Source organism: Orcinus orca, chromosome 3 (assembly GCF_937001465.1).
Source record: "Orcinus orca chromosome 3, mOrcOrc1.1, whole genome shotgun sequence".
NCBI classification, from domain to species: Eukaryota; Metazoa; Chordata; class Mammalia; order Artiodactyla; family Delphinidae; genus Orcinus; species Orcinus orca.
In genome coordinates, this window is record NC_064561.1 from 160977757 (window position 1) to 160995770 (window position 18014).

General features: G+C 37.1%; 1 long non-coding RNA gene across 1 annotated transcript in view; it reads left to right on the plus strand.

Moving 5' to 3' along the window:
- The first annotated feature begins 448 nt into the window (after positions 1–448).
- LOC117199999 (uncharacterized) overlaps positions 449–18014 on the plus strand; it is a 101487-nt gene continuing 83921 nt past the window's right edge. The window contains exon 1 of the long non-coding RNA XR_004481376.2: positions 449–833. This is a non-coding gene — a long non-coding RNA (uncharacterized LOC117199999). The remainder of the gene's footprint in view (positions 834–18014) is intronic.

Here is an 18014-nt window from a genome sequence, read left to right on the forward strand (position 1 = left end):
GTTGTCCCAGAGGTCTCTTAGGCTGTCTTCATTTCTTTTCATTCTTTTTTCTTTATTCTTCTGTGGCAGTGAATTCCCCCATTCTGTCTTCCAGGTCACTTATCTGTTCTTCTGACTCAGTTATTCTGCTATCATTTCCTTCTACTGTATTTTTCATTTCAGTTATTGTATTGTTCATCTCTGTTTGCTTGTTCTTTAATTCTTCTAGGTATTTGTTCTTTCATTCTTCTAGGTCTTTGTTAAACATTTCTTGCATCTTCTTGTTCTTTGCCTCCATTCTTTTTCCAAGATCCTGGATCATCTTCACTATCATTATTCTGAATTCTTTTTCTGGAAGGTTTCCTATCTCCACTACATTTAGTTGTTTTTCTGGGGTTTTATCTTGTTCCTTCATCTGGTACATAGCCCTCTGCCTTTTCATCTTGTCTATCTTTCTGTGAATGTGGCTTTTGTTCCACAGGCTGCAGGATTGTAGTTCTGCTTGCTTCTGCTGTCTGCCCTCTGGTGGATGAGGCTATCTAAGAGGCTTGTGCCAGTATCCTGATGGGAGGAACTGGTGGTGGGTTGAGCTGGGTGTTGCTCTTGTTGGCAGAGCTCAGTAAAACTTTAATCTGCTTGTCTGCTGATGGGTGGGGCCGGGTTCCCTCCCTGTTGTTTGGTTGTCCTGAGGTGACCCAACACTGGAGCCTACCAGGCTCTTTGGTGGGACTAATGGAGGACTCCAGGAGGGCTCACACCAAGGAGTATTTTCCAGAACTTCTGCCATTGTCCTCATCCTCATGGTGATCCACAGCCAACCCCCATCTCTGCAGGAGACCCTCCAACAGTAGCAGGTAGGTCTGGTTCAGTCTCCTATGGGTCATTGCTCCTTCTCCTGGGTCCTGAAGCACACACTACTTTGTGTGTGTCCGCCAAGAGTGCAGTCTGTGTTTCCCCCAGTCCTGTCAAAGTCCTGCAAATAAATTTTCCTAGCCTTCAAAGTCTGATTCTCTAGGAATTCCTCCTCCCGTTGCCAGACCCCCAGTTTGAGAAACCTGACCTGGGGCTCAGAACCTTCACTCCAGTGAGTGGACTTCTGTGGTGTAAGTGTTTTCCAGTTTGTGAGTCACCCACCCAGCACTTACGGGCTTTGATTTTATTGTGATTGTCCCCCTCCTACCATCTCATTGTGGCTTCTCCTTTGTCTTTGGATGTGAGGTATATTAGTTGGTGAGTTCCAGTGTCTTCCTGTCAATGATTGTTGAGTACTTAGCTGTGATTCTGGTGCTCTCGGAAGAGGGAGTGAGAGCATGTCCTTCTACTCTGCCATCCATTTGTATTATTATTTTTTTATGCCTGGAAGTTAATTTTCACACCTTTGTGGCTTGAATTAAGCTTTGTTTTGGCAGGTTCCAAACAGTTTTTATTTAATTTCTCTTTGTCTTAAGCCATTCTGAAGACTCTAATTAGATATAACATCTCTTCACTTGGTCCATTGTGCAACACAACTATACAAAGCCTTCTGTGAATTCTGATCATTGTTTGTCTACTGCTTTCAGGTAGTTAGTTCCTCAGCAGTAAATCTTAGGACACTTTGTCCTACTTATGTGCAACATTTTCTTTTCTGGAAGTGCCTTCACCAGTCTGAACTCCAGCCTCTTTCCTTAACTCAGTAAGTCTCTGTTTTGGTCTCTCTGTACTGTGGTCTGGAAACTGCCTTCAGGCAGTGCACTGGAGATAATTTCTGGGCTCTCCTCACTTTTTTTCTTCTCTCACTGGTCACAATCTTGTGTTGCCTGTTGTCCAAAGTATGGGAAACTATTATTTAATATTCTTAGTCCTTGAAGATGTTTTCCACAGGAGGACAATTCCAATAAAATTCAGCTGTTTATTTTTGAAATAGGTTTGGCTTAGATTTTCAATGTTAGTACCATCCTCCCAGTTGCTAAAACCTTGGCCATAGTTTTGAATATTTTTTCAACCTACTTCCAGTTCTACCTTTTGCCTTTACCTCTTAACAGCTTCCAAAATGGCCATTTCTTCCCCTTTTGTTTCCCTAAAGTCCATTTTGCACTATTTTCAAGACTTCCTGCTAGATTTAGAATAAGATAAAACTTATCTATAAAATTTACATGATTTTAGCCCCAGTCTAGCTTTTCTAACCCATATTTTCCAATTCTTGTCCCTATTTCATAATCTTCATTGGTCCTTGGTGTACTTCTGCCTGGAATGTCCTTCTACACATAACCCAATATTGGACCCTATACAGGCCTTAAAATGAAATTTCAACTGTACAATAATAATGAATATATATCAAAATATTGGGGAGTGCAATACTATAAACAAACAAAAAATTTTAAATTCTGATCAATACAATATTGCATAAATTACATGAGTAGTAATTATATAATAAATATGAGTACTAATCATATAGCTCTAGAAAAACTAACTTGATACATTAAAAAGGATTACTGGCCCCAAAGTGATTAACACTCTTAGCCAGAAACACACACACACACACACACACACACACACACACACACACACATATCTTCTTTATCTTTTTTTCTTTTGTGAAAGACACAGTAGTCATTAGAGTATTAATTCAGAATATAAATAATATACATATATCGTATACTCAAATAGAGAGATACATTCAGAGTATATAATATATATGAGATTTGATATGGCTTGCTATGTCATATAGGCCAGCAGTCCCCAGCTTTTTCACACCAGGGACCGGTTTTGTGGAAGATGGTTTTTCCACGGATGGTGGGGGGCAGGGGAGAAGGTTCAGGCAGTAAGGTGAGTGATGGGGGGATGGTTCAGATGGTAATGTGAGGGCTGGAAAGCAGCAGATGAAGCTTCGCTTTCCCGCCACTCACCTCCTGCTGTGTGGCCCAGTTCCTAACAGGCCATGGATCGGTACCTCTCCACAGCCTGGAGGTTGGGGACTCCTGATATAAGCAAGAAATGAAAGAGCCAGCATGTAAAATTAGATGTACAAAATTAACTCTTTCTGCCACAGCACTCTCCTTTATTCATTTTATGTCTGTTATGCTTACAGTACATTTTGAATAGAAAATAGAAGAAAAGAAAGAAATTTAATACTTAAATTGTCAGAAATAAATTGATGCTAAATTTATGGGCCAAATCTATAAGAGAAAGTGAGATATTTTTGTTTCTTTCATTTGCTTTCATGTGTACAGAGTCACATTAGATAATAGTCATATCTCCATGTTGTTGTCCCCTTCTCTGCAGTGAATATCTTTTGTGCTTCTTTTGTAAAGATTTTATAAACTCACATGGGAGTTCAGTGTCAAAGAGCCCAAGTTCATTTTTTATTTATTCATTTATGTGTATTTTCTGTTATGTATTTGCTTCTTTCAAAGGCAATGAGAAAGTAATGATAAGAATGCAGGAAATTATAAGACACTGATGAAAGAAATTAAATATGATACAAACAGATGGAGAGATATACCATGTTCTTGGATTGGAAGAATCAACATTGTGAAAATGACTATACTACCCAAAGAAATCTACAGATTCATTGCAGTCCCTATCAAACTACCAAAGGTATTTTTCACAGAACTAGAAAAAAAAAAAACTGCACAGTTTGTATGGAAACACAAAAGACCCCAAATAGCCAATGCAATCTTGAGAAACAAAAAGGGAGCTGTAGGATTCAGAATCTCTGACTTTAGACTATACTACAAAGCTACAGTAATCAAGACAGTATGGTACTGGCACAAAAACGAATACAGATCAATGGAACAGGATAGAAAGCCCAGAGGTAAACCCACACACAGATGGTCACCTTATCTTTGATAAAGGAGGCAAGAATATACAATGGAGAAAAGACAGCATCTTCAATAAGTGGTGCTGGTAAAACTGGACAGCTACATGTAAAAGAATGAAATTAGAAAACTCCCTAACACCATACACAAAAATAAACTCAAAATGGATTAAAGACCTAAGTGTAAGGCCAAACACTATAAAACTCTTAGAAAAAAACATGGGCAGAACACTCTATGACATAAATCACAGCAAGATCCTTTTTGACCCACCTCCTAGAGAAATGGAAATAAAAGCAAAAATAAACCAGTGGGACCTAATGAAACTTAAAAGCTTTTGCAGAGCAAAGGAAACCATAAAGAAGACGAAAAGACAACCCTCAGAATGGGAGAAAATATTTGCAAATGAAGTAACTGACAAAGGATTAATCTCCAAAATTTACAAGCAGCTCATGCAGCTCAGTATCAAAAAAAACAAACCCAATCCATAAATGTGCAGAAGACCTAAATAGACATTTCTTCAAAGAAGATATAGATTGCCAACAAACACATGAAAGGATGCTCAACATCACTAATCATTAGAGAAATGCAAATCAAAGCTACATTGAAGTATCACCTCACACCGGTCAGAATGGCCATCATCAAAAGACGTACAAACAATAAATGCTGGAGAGGGTGTGTAGAAAAGGAAACCCTCTTGCACCTTTGGTGGGAATGTAAATTGATACAGCCACTATGGAGAATAGTATGGCAGTTCCTTAAAAACCTAAAAATAGAACTACCATACAACCCAGCATCCCACTCCTGGACATACCCTGAGAAAACCATAATTCAAAGATTCATGTACCAAAATCTTCATTGCAGCTCTATTTACAATAGCAAGGACATGGAAGCAATCTAAGTGTCCATCAACAGATCAATGGCTAAAGAAAATGTGGCACATATATACAATGGAATATTACTCAGCCATAAAAAGAAATGAAATTGTTATTTGTCATGAGGTGGATGGACCAAGAGACTGTCTTACAGAGTGAAGTAAGTCAGAAAGTGAAAAACAAATACCATATGCTAACACATATATATGGAATCAAAAAAAAAATTGGTTCTGAAGAACGTAGGGGCAGGACAGGAACAAAGACGAAAATGTAGAGAATGGACTTGAGGACACGGGGAGGGGGGAAGGGTAAGCTGGAACGAAGTGAGACAGTGGCATTGACATGTATACACTACCAAATGTAAAATAGGTAGCTAGTGGGAAGCAGCCACATAGCACAGGGAGATCAGTTCAGTGCTTTGTGTCCACCTAGAGGGGTGGGATAGGGAGGGTGGGAGGGAGACGCAAGAGGGAGGAGGTAGGGGATATATGTATATGTACAGCTGTTTCACTTTGTTATACAGCAGAAACTAACACACCATTGTAAAGCAATTATACTCCAATAAAGATGTTAAAAAATTAATAAAAAAAGAATAAAAGAGGTAAATAACTGTCTGTGGGCTTGAAAACATGAAGTGCTTTATATACATTATCTAAAAACCTGACAACAACTGTACAAAGTAGTGCTACTTGGCACATAATGATATATATGGTTTCAGTCATTGTAAACTGTGGAGGTAAAAAGAAACAAAACTAAAACCAATAAACTAACAAATCTGCTGGATTTAGTACAACACCACTAAAATTTAAAGTCACATAGCAAATATTTTATAACTATAAATGGAGTATAAACTTTATAAAATGTGAATCACTGTTTTGTACACTTGTAATTTTATAATATTATACATCAACTATATTTCAATTTAAAAAACAAGTTTTTTGGGCTTCCCTGGTGGCGCAGTGGTTGAGAGTCTGCCTGCCAATGCAGGGGACACGGGTTCGTGCCCCAGTCTGGGAAGATCCCACCTGCGGCGGAGTGGCTGGGTCCGTGAGCCATGGCAGCTGAGCCTGCGCGTCCGGAGCCTGTGCTCTGCAACGGGAGAGGCCACAACAGTGAGAGGCCCGTGTACTGCAAACAAAACAAAACAAAACAAAACAAAACAAAAAACACAAGTTTTTAAAAAGTAGCCTCTTATTCTGCTCAAAAAAAGAAAAAAATAATAAAGTCACCTACCTTGGTTGTGCCAGAGACTTGTTCTGTTAATTATATTTGCATCTTCAGTTTACTGCCTGTTTCTCAAGATTCCCAGTCAATTTAGCAGATGATGCTGTGAAAATATTCTCAGAAAATTATAGTTCTCTTTCTCAACCCAGTTCTACATCAATTGGAGTATAGCCAAAAGAGTCAGTCAATGGGAGCCAAAATATCAGTTTTATCACAGAAGAGGTGGAAGAGACTATGGCTTAGGTGCAGGACAAGAATGAGGTGTCTAATGTGGAACTCCTGTATTAGACACACCCCTCATTGGTAGGCCACACTGGAACACTTCCTGCTTCACTCACTGGAGAAAGCAATTGCCTTTACCATCAAGCTTAGGAGAGATCAGATGCACTGCATCTTATTCTCTGCATCTTGACTTATTCAAAAGGGAGGGAGAGAGAAGTTCAAAGTTCCTAACCTCAAATTTACTAAAGAGAAAACTCTTCTCCAACCAAGATGAACTGAATAAAGGAGGATTGAGAGCCCCAAAAAGCCAGAGGAAAAGTGTTTTCCTATCTCTTCGACATGTTATGTGCTTAATTCACTTTATTGAATGAATAATAATCTTGTTTTCAACCTGTGGCTTGAAATAACACATTCTGAAGTAGATTATAATTATATATCCATTATTGATACAAGAAATTATGGAAGTAAATATGTACTCATTTGTTTCTAAAATAGCTCATAAACCTCTCTAGACACATATAATATTGCAAAGAGAAAGCAGTACTGTATTTTGAGGGAAAAAAAGCAACAATATGATGCTTCCTTCAGGGAGAATGAAAAACTATTAGAAACATCAAGGGTCAAAAACACTAAGCCACCAGTTATTAAAAATTATTTACCTCTTGAACTTTTGGTGGGAAAATCCACTGCCTGTGGAGATATAAGAATTTCAATCACAGAACTAATGTCCTGAGAATTCGTTTGATTTACTCTAAAATCTCAGAAGATTGGGCACATTTTAAAAGTTTTAAAGTCAGAATAAACTATATCAGATTGTTTCTTTTAGGTAAAATACAGAGATATAGTATTTTTTGGTCATATGTTAAGACTTAATTCGTAAGTTACCAACTTATATTTTAGCCAAGCTATATATACTCTTTTTAAAAATGTTAGAACTGGTGTGATATTGATTATGTGTGTGTGTATTTGTGTGTGTGAATTCACTTTTGTTCCTCTCTTTTTATATATCCAGAAACCTCATGAATAATATCTGACTGGTATATCTTTTTTATTTATTCCTTTATCTTTCTTGTTTGTTATCATATGGTGTGCTTTTTTTTTGTATTTATAATAATGATTCAATAATTTAAATATGATTAATATTTTAGTTAATGCATATTCTTTTCATTCACTTTCTATCACTTCGTAACATAGTGGTAAACATTGCAGCTTAAATGTACAAAAATTTACAGGGTGATGATAAAGCCTTTGCTCAGTGTAAAATTTATAGCCATAAATGCCTATGTTAAGAACAAATAAAATATCTCATATCAATAATCTAACATACCACCTTAATAAATTGTAAGAAAAACAAGTGCAAACTAAACCCAGAGCAAGTAAGAGGAAGAAAATAATAAAGGTTAAAGAGGAATAATTTAAATGAAGATTATATGGAATTTTTTTGGCTAAACCCCACATACTCACACTAAGAAATACATCTTAACTCATGATCCAGTGTATATGTATCTTTCTGTCTCTCTATACATCAATCTTTGCCTCTATTTATCTATCTATCCATTTTCCTATGAGTCCATCTATCATTTACATACAGATGTATTTAACTATTCATTTATAGATAATTCCCTCTTGTTCATACTTTTTTTTAGTGGTTTCAGTATTTGTTTTAAATTTATCTATAATTCACCACTTAAAATGTCTTAAGCTTTCATTTTTCACAATTATCCCATTTTTATTGAAATATATGTTTCAGTTAACATACCATAATCATAGAGCTTGAGGTATATTCAGTTAATACACTCATATATACAGCCTCTAGATCAAGAAACTGAATAGTACAGCATCCTGGAAGTCTCCTATGTCATTAAACAGTAATCTGACTTTAATGACATAGGTTAGTTTTACCTGTTTTCATTGTTATATGCCTGGAACAATAATGGTATATACTCTTTTTCTTATCTTTATACCATCTTATCCACTCTTACCCCCTGCCTCTGGTAACTGCCAATCTGTTCTCTGTATCTATGGGCTTTTATTATTTTTTTTAAAGATTCCTCATATAAGAGAGGTAATATGGTATTTGTCTTTCTCTGATTTATTTCACCTTGCATAATGGCCTGAGGTCCATCTATGTGCTCGCAAATGGCAAGACTTCATTCTTTTTTATGGCTAAATAATATTCCACTATATACATATACGTGTGTGTGTGTGTATACATACACACACACACACACACACACACACACGCCATGTCTTCTTTATCCACTCATCCATCCGTGCACATCTCACCAACACTTGTTATTTCTTGCCTTTCTAATAAGAGCCATCTAACAAGTATCTCATTGTCATTTTGATTTGCATTTCCCTGGTCATTAGTGATGTTGAGCATCTTTTCATATACCTCCTGACCATCCCTATATCTTCTTTGTAAAAATATCTATTCAGATCTTCTGCCCATTTTTTCAGCCAAATTGTTTGTGGTTTTTTTTTTGATATTGAATTGTATGAGTTCTTTATATATTTTGGATATTAGCCTCTTATCAGATATATGATTTGCAAATATTTTCTCCCATTCAGTGGGTTGCCTTTTCATTTTGTTAATGGTTTCCTTTGCTGTGCAGAAGCTTTTTAGTATGATATAGTCTCACTTGTTTAGTTTTGCTTTTGTTGTCATTTTTTTTTGGTGTCAAATCCAAAAATCCTTGCCAAGACCTAGGCCAAAGAGCTTACTACCCATGTTTTCTTCTAGAAGCTTTAAGGTTTCAGGTCTTATGTTCAAGTTTTTAATTCATTTGAGTTAATTTCTGTGTATAGTATGAGATAGTGGTCAAGTTTTATTCTTTTGCATGTGGCTGTCAAGTTTTCCAACACCATTTATTGAAGAGATTGTCCTTTACCTATTGTATATTCTTCCTCCTTTGTCATAAATTAATTCACCACATATGCATGGGTTTATTCTGGGCTCTGTATTCTGTTCCATTGATCTATGTGTCTCTTTTTATGCCAATACCATACTGTTTTAATTACCATAGCTTTGTAATATAATTTGAAATCAGAGCACATGATGTTGCCAGCTTTGTTGTTCTTTCTCAGTATTGTGTTGGTTACTTGGGGTCTTTTGTGTTTCCATAAAAAATTTTAGGATTACCTGTTGTATTTCTGTGAGAAAAATGCCATTGGAAATTTGATAGGGACTGCATTGAATCTGTAGATTGCTTTGGGTAGTGTGGACATTTTAACAGTATTGATTCTTCCAATCCGTGACCATGGAATATCTTTCCATTTATTTGTATCTTCTTCAATTTATATCATTAATGTCATACTTTTCAATATACAGGTCTTTTACCTCCTTGGTTAAATTTATTCACAGGTATTCTACTTTTTTGATGCAATTGTAAATGGATTGTTTTCTTCATTTTTCTTTCTGATAGTTTATTATTAGTGTATAGAAATGCAACAGATATTTGTGTATTGATTTTGTATCCTGTAACTTTACTGAATTCACTTATTAGCTCTAAATTTTTTTTAAGGAGTCTTTAGGATTTTTCTATATATAATATGTCATCTGTAAATAGTGACAGTTTTATTTATTCCTTTCCAATTTAGATGTATTTTATTTATTTTTCTTGCCTAATTGCTCTGGTAAGGCCTTCCAATACTATCTTGAAGAGAAGTGACAACAGTCGACATTCTTATTCTGTTTCTGATCTTAGAGGAAAAGCTTTCAGCTTTTTACTGTTGAGTATGATGTTAGCTATGGGCTTGGAATATATGGCCTTTATTGTTTTGAGGTATATGCTGTGTTGAGAGTTTTTACCATAAATGGATGTTGAATTTTATCAAATGTTTTCTCTGTAAATATTGAGGTGATCATATGAATTTTACCCTTCATTTTGTTAATGTGGTGTATTACACTAACTGATTTGTGGATGTTGAACATCATACGTCTCTGGAATAAATCCTACTTAATCATGTTGTATGATCTTTTTACTGTATTTTTGGATTTGGTTTGCTAATATTTTGTTTGAGGATTTTTACACCTCTGTTTGTTCATTAGGGATATTGACTTGTAATTTTATTTTTCTATGGCCTCCTTGTCTGGTTTTGTTATCAGGGTAATGGTGGCCTTATAAAATGAATTTGGAAGAGTTCCCTCTTCTATTTTTTGGAAGAGTTTGATTGTATTAATTCTTAGTTGAATTTTTGGTAGAATTCACCAGTGAAGCTGTCTTGACCTGGATTTTTCTTTGTAGGGAGCTTCTTCCCTAGTGATTCAATCTCCTTAATGAGTAATCAATCTATTCATATTTTCTAGTCCATCATAATTCAATCTTCATAGGTTGTATATTTCTAGGAATTTATCCATTTATTTTAGATTGCCCAATTTGTTGATATATAATTGTTAATAGCAATCTCTTATGATTAATTGTATTTCTGGGATATTATTTGTAATCTCTCCTGTTTCATTTCTGACTTTATTTATTTGAGACCTCTCTTTTTTCTTGGTGAGTCTAGCTAAAGGCTTGTCAATTTTGTTTAGCTTTTCAAAGGAACAGCTCTTGGATTCATTGATCTTCTCTATTGTCTTTTTACTCTATTTCATTTACTCCTTCTCTAATCTATGTTATTCCTTCCTTTCACTAACTTTGGGCTTCATACTTTTTCTAGCTCTTTAACGTGTAAAGTTAGGCTGTTTATATGAAACATTTCTTGTTTCTTGAGGTAGACATTTACAATTATGAACTTCCCTCTTAGAAATCCTTTTGCTGCATCCCACAAATTTTGATATATGTCCATTTATTTTTGGTCTCAAAGTATTTAAGCGTTTTTCTTTTGATTTCTTCTTTGACACATTTTTTGTTCAGTAGCATGTTGTTAAACAATCTCCACATATTCGTGAATTTTCCAGTTTTCCTTATGTAAATAATTTCTAACTTTGTATTATTATGGTCAGAAAAGGTGACTGATATGATTTCACTTCTCTCAAATTTATTAAGATTTGTTTTGTAGCCTAAAATATAAGGTATCTCAGAAAACATTCCATGAACACTTGAGAGGAATGTATATTCTGTTGCTTCTGGATGGAAAGTTCTGTATGTATTTGTTAAATCTGTCTTGTCTAATATGTTGTTTAAGGACAATGTTTCCTTTTTTTTTGTTTGTTTTTTTACATCTTTATTGGAGTATAATTGCTTTACAATAGTGTGTTAGCTTCTGCTTTATAACAAAGTGAATCAGCTATACATATACATATGTTCCCATATCTCTTCCCTCTTGTGTCTCCCATCCTCCCACCCTCCTTATCCCACCCCTCCAGGCAGTCACAAAGTACCGAGCTGATCTCCCTGTGCTATGCAGCTGCTTCCCACTAGCTATCTACCTTACATTTGGTAGTGTATATATGTCCATGCCTCTCTCTCACTTTGTCACAGCTCACCCGTCCCCCTCCCCATATCCTAAAGTCCATTCTCTAGTAGGTCTGTGTCTTTATTCCTGTCTTACCCCTAGGTTCTTCATGACATTTTTTTTTCTTAAATTCCATATATATGTGTTAGCATACAATATTTGGCTTTCTCTTTCTGACTTACTTCACTCTGTATGACAGACTCTAGGACCATCCACCTCATTACAAATAGCTCAATTTCGTTTCTTTTAATGGCTAATATTCCATTGTATATACATGCCACATCTTCTTTATCCATTCATCCGATGATGGACACTTAGGTTGTATCCATCTCCGGGCTATTGTAAATAGAGCTGCAATGAACATTTTGGTACATGACTCTTTTTGAATTATGGTTTTCTCAGGGTATATGCCCAGTAGTGGGATTGCTGGGTCATATGGTAGTTCTATTTGTAGTTTTTAAAGGAAGCTCCATACTGTTCTCCACATTGGCTATATCAATTTACATTCCCACCAACAGTGCAAGAGTGTTCCCTTTTCTCCACACCCTTTCCAGCATTTATTGTTTCTAGATTTTTTGATGATGGCCATTCTGACTGGTGTGAGATGATATCTCATTGTAGTTTTGATTTGCATTTCTCTAATGATTAATAATGTTGAGCATTCTTTCATGTGTTTGTTGGAAGTCTGTATATCTTCATTGGAGAAATGTCTATTTAGGTCTTCTGCCCATTTTTGGATTGTGTTGTTTGGTGTTTTGTTATTGAGCTGCATGAGCTGCTTATAAATTTTGGAGATTAATCCTTTGTCAGTTGCTTCATTTGCAAATATTTTCTCCCATTCTGAGGGTTGTCTTTTGTTCTTGTTTATGGTTTCCTTTGCTGTGCAAAAGCTTTGAGTTTCATTAGCTCCCATTTGTTTACTTTTGTTTTTATTTCCATTTCTCTAGGACGTGGGTCAAAAAGGATCTTGCTGTGATTTATGTCATAGAGTGTTCTGCCTATGTTTTCCTCTAAGAGTTTGATAGTTTCTGGCCTTACATTTAGGTCTTTAATCCATTTTGAGCTTATTTTTGTGTATGGTGTTATGGAGTGATCTAATCTTATACTTTTACATGTACCTGTCCAGTTTTCCCAGCACCACTTATTGAAGAGGTTGTCCTTTCTCCACTGTATATTCCTGCCTCTTTTATCAAAGATAAGGTGACCATATGTGTGTGGGTTTATCTCTGGGCTTTCTATCCTGTTCCATTGATCTATCTTTCTGTTTTTGTGCCAGTACCATACTGTCTTGATTACTGTAGCCTTGTAGTATAGTCTGAAGTCAGGGAGCCTGATTCCTCCAGCTCCATTTTTCGTTCTCAAGATTGCTTTGGCTATTCGGGGTCTTTTGTGTTTCCATACAAATTGTGAAAGTCTTTGTTCTAGTTCTGTGAAAAATGGTAGTGGTAGTTTGATAGGGATTGCATTGAATCTGTAGATTGCTTTCAGTAGTAGAGTCATTTTCACAATGTTGATTCTTCCAATCCAAGAACATGGTATCTCTCTCCATCTATTTGTATCATCTTTAATTTCTTTCATCAGTGTCTTATAATTTTCTGCATACAGGTCTTTTGTCTCCTTAGGTAGGTTTATTCCTAGATATTTTATTCTTTTTATTGCAATGGTAAATGGGAGTGTTTTCTTGATTTCACTTTCAGATTTTTCATCATTAGTGTATAGGAATGCCAGAGATTTCTGTGCATTAATTTTGTATCCTGCTACTTTACCAAATTCATTAATTAGCTCTAGTAGTTTTCTGGTAGCATCTTTAGGATTCTCTATGTATAGTATCATGTCATCTTCAAACAGTGACAGCTTTACTTCTTCTTTTCTGATTTGGATTCATTTTGTTTCCTTTTCTTCTCTGATTGCTGTGGCTAAAACTTCCAAAACTATGTTGAATAAGAGTGGTAAGAGTGGGCAACCTTGTCTTGTTCCTGATCTTAGTGGAAATGCTTTCAGGTTTTCACCATTGTGGACGATGTTGGCTGTGGGTTTGTCATATATGGCCTTTATTATGTTGAGGAAAGTTCCCTCTATGCCTACTTTCTGCAGGGCTTTTATCATAAATGGGTGTTGAAGTTTGTCGAAAGCTTTCTCTGCATCTATTGAGATGATCATATGGTTTTTCTCCTTCAATTTTTTAATATGGTTTACCACATTGATAGATTTGCATATACTGAAGAATCCTTACATTCCTGGAATAAACCCCACTTGCTCATGGTGTATGATCCATTTAATGTGCTGTTGGATTCTGTTTGCTAGTATTCTGTTGAGGATTTTTGCATCTATGTTCATCAGTGATATTGGCCTGTAGTTTTCTTTCTTTGTGACATCCTTGTCTGGCTTTGGGATCAAGGTGATGGTGGCCTCGTAGAATGAGTTCGGGAGTATTCCTCCCTCTGCTATATTTTGAAAGAGTTTGAGAAGGACAGTTGTTAGCTCTTCTCTAAATGTTTGATAGAATTTGCCTGTGAAGCCATCTGGTCCTGGGCTTTTGTTTGTTGGAAGACTTTTAATCACAGTTTCAATTTTAGTGCTTGTGATATGTCTGTTCATATTTTTTATTTCTTCCTGATTCAGTCTTGGCAGGTTGTGCATTTCTAAGAATTTGTCCATTTCTTCCAGATTGTCCATTTTATTGGCATAGAGTTGCTTGTAGTAATCTCTCATGACCTTTTGTATTTCTGTAGTGTCAGTTGTTAGTTCTCCTTCTTCCTTTTTAATTCTATTGATTTGAGTCTTCTCCCTTTTTTTCTTGATTAGTCTGGCTAGTGGTTTATCAACTTTGTTTATCTTCTCCAAGAACCAGCTTTTAGTTTTATTGATCTTTGCTATCTTTTCCTTCATTTCTTTTTCATTTATTTCTGATCTGATTTTTATGATTTCTTTCCTTCTGCTAACCTTTGGGGGTTTTTTTGTTCTTCTTTCTCTGATTGCTTTAGATGCAAGGTTAGGTTGTTTATTCAAGAAGTTTCCTGTTTCTTAAGGTAGGATTGTATTGCTATAAACTTCCCTCTTAGAACTGCTTCTGCTGCTTCCCATAGGTTTTGGGTCGTCATGTCTCCATTGTCATTTGTTTCTAGGTATTTTTTGATTTCCTCTTTGATTTCTTCAGTGATGACTTCATTATTAAGTAGTGTATTGTTTAGCCTCCATGTGTTTGTATTTTTTACAGATCTTTTCCTGTAATTGATATCTAGTCTCATAGCGTTGTGGTCAGAAAAGATACTTGATACAATTTCAATTTTCTTAAATTTACCAAGGCTTGATTTGTGACCCGAGATATGATCTGTCCTGGAGAGTGTTCCATGAGCACTTGAGAAATATGTGTAATCTGTTGTTTTTGGATGGAATGTCCTATAAATATCAATTAAGTCCATCTTGTTTAAGGTATCATTTAAAGCTTGTGTTTCCTTATTTATTTTCATTTTGGATGATCTGTCCATTGGTGAAAGTGGGGTGTTAACGTCCCCTGCTATGAATGTGTTACTGTCGATTTCCCCTTTTATGGCTGTTAGTATCTGCCTTATGTATTGAGGTGCTCCGATGTTGGGTGCATAAATATTTACAATTGTTATATCTTCTTCTTGGATCGATCCCTTGATCATTATGTAGTGTCCTTCTTTGTCTCTTCTAATAGTCTTCATTTTAAAGTCTATTTTGTCTGATATGAGAATTGCTACTCCAGCTTTCTTTTGGTTTCCATTTGCATGAAATATCTTTTTCCATCCCCTTACTTTCAGTCTGTATGTGTCTCTAGGTCTGAAGTGGGTCTCTTGTAGACAGCATATATAAGGGTTTTGTTTTTGTATCCATTCAGCCAGTCTGTGTCTTTTGGTGGGAGCATTTAGTCCATTTACATTTAAGGTAATTATTGATATGTATGTTCCTATTCCCATTTTCTAAATTGTTTTGGGTTCGTTATTATAGGTCTTTTCCTTCTCTTGTGTTTCTTGTCTAAAGAAGTTCTTTAGCATTTGTTGTAAAGCTGGTTTGGTGGTGCTGAACTCTCTCAGCTTTTGCTTGTCTGTAAAGGTTTTAATTTCTGCATCAAATCTGAATGAGGACCTTGCGGGGTAGAGTAATCTTGGTTGCAGGTTTTTCTCCTTCATCACTTTCAGTATGTCCTGCCACTACCTTCTGGCTTGCAGAGTTTTGCTGAAAGATCAGCTGTTAACCTTATGGGGATTCCCTTGTGTGTTATTTGTTGTTTTTCCCTTGCTGCTTTTAATATGCTTTCTTTGTATTTAATTTTTGACAGTTTGATTAATATGTGTCTTGGCATATTTCTCCTTGGATTTATCCTGTATGGGACTCTCTGTGCTTCCTGGACTTGATTAACTATTTCCTTTCCCATATTAGGGAAGTTTTCCACTATAATCTCTTCCAATATTTTCTCAGTCCCTTTCTTTTTCTCTTTTTCTTCTGGAACCCCTATAATTCGAATGTTGGTGCATTTGATGTTGTCCCAGAGGTCTCTGAGAGTGTCCTCAGTTCCTTTAATTCTTTTTTCTTTATTCTGCTCTGCAGTAGTTATTTCCACTATTTTATCTTCTAGGTCACTTATCCGTTTTTCTGCCTCAGTTATTTTGCTATTGATCCCATCTAGAGTATTTTTAATTTCATTTATTGTGTTGTTCATCATTGTTTGTTTCATCTTTAGTTCTTCTAGGTCTTTGTTAAATGTTTCTTGCATTTTGTCTATTCTATTTCCAATATTTTGGATCATCTTTACTATCATTATTCTGAATTCTTTTTCAGGTAGACTGAGTATTTCCTCTTTATTTGTTAGGTCTGGTGGGTTTTTATCATGCTTCTTCATCTGCTGTGTGTTTTTCTGTCTTCTCATTTTGCTTATCTTACTGTGTTTGATGTCTCCTTTTTGCAGGCTGCAGGTTCGTAGTTCCCATTGTTTTTGGTGTCTGTCCCCAGTGGCTAAGTTTGGTTCAGTGGGTTGTGTAGGCTTCCTTGTGGAGGTGACTAGTGCCTGTGTTGTGGTGGATGAGGCTGGATCTTGTCTCTCTAGTCGGCAGGTTCACGTCTGGTGGTGTGTTTTGGGGTGTCTGTGGCCTTATTATGATTTTAGGCAGCCTCTCTGCTAATGGGTGGGGTTGTGTTCCTGTCTTGCTAGTTGTTTGGCATAGGATGTCCAGCACTGTAGCCTGCTGGTCGTTTAGTGAAGCTGGGTACTGGTGTTGAGATGGATATCTCTGGGAGATTTTCACCATTTGATATTATGTGGAGCTGGGAAGTCTCTTGTGGACCAGTGTCCTGAAGTTGGCTTTCCCTCCTCAGAGGCACAGCATTGACTCCTGGCTGGAGCACCAAGAGCCTTTCATCCACACGGCTCAGAATAAAAGGGAGAAAAAGTAGAAAGAAAGAATTAGTAGAAGAAGAAAGAAAGGAAGGAAGGAAGGAAGGAAGGAGGGAGGGAGGGAGGGAGCAATGAAGGAGGGAAGGAAGAAAAAAAGGAGATAAAGTAAAATAAAATAAAGTAAGATAAGATATAATAAAGTTATTAAAATAAAAAAATAATTATTAATAAAAAATTTAAAAAAACAAAAAAAAACGGACGGATAGAACCCTAGGACAAATGGTGGAAGCAAAGCTATGCAGACAAAATCTCTCACGGAAGCATACACATACACACTCACAAAAAGAGGAAAAAAGGGAAAAAATTATAAATCTTGCTCTCAAAGTCCACCTTCTTAATTTGGGATGATTCGTTGTCTATTCAGGTATCCCACAGTTGCAAGGTACATCAAGTTGATTGTGGAGCTTTAATCTGCTGCTTCTGAGGCTGCTGGGAGAGATTTCCCTTTCTATTCTTTGTTCTCACAGCTCCCAGGGGCTCAGCTTTGGATTTGGCCCCGCCTCTGCGTGTAGGTCACTGGAGGGCGTCTGTTCTGCGCTCAGACAGGACGGGGTTAAAGGAGCCGCTGATTCGGGGGCTCTGGCTCACTCAGGCTGGGGGGAGGCAGGGGCACGGAGTGCGAGGCGAGCCTGTGGCGGCAGAGGCCGGCGTGACGTTGCACCAGCCTGAGGCGGGCTGTGCGTTCTCCCGGGGGAGTTGTCCCTGGATCCCGGGACCCTGGCAGTGGCGGGCTGCACAGGCTCCCCAGAAGGGGTGTGTGGATAGTGACCCGTGCTCGCACACAGGCTTCTTAGTGGCGGCAGCAGCAGCCTTAGTATCTCCTGCCCGTCTCTGTGGTCTGCGCTGTTAGCCGCAGCTCGCGCCCGTCTCTGGAGCTCCTTTAAGCAGCGCTCTTAATCCCCTCTCCTCTCGCACCAGGAAATAAAGAGGGAAGAAAGTCTCTTGCCTCTTCGGCAGCTCCAGACTTTTCCCCGGCCTCCCTCCCGGCTAGCCGTGGTGCACTAACCCCTTCAGGATGTGTTCACGCAGCCAACCCCAGTCCTCTCTCGGCGCTCCAACCAAAGCCCGAGCCTCAGCTCCCAGGCCCGCCCGCCCCGGCGG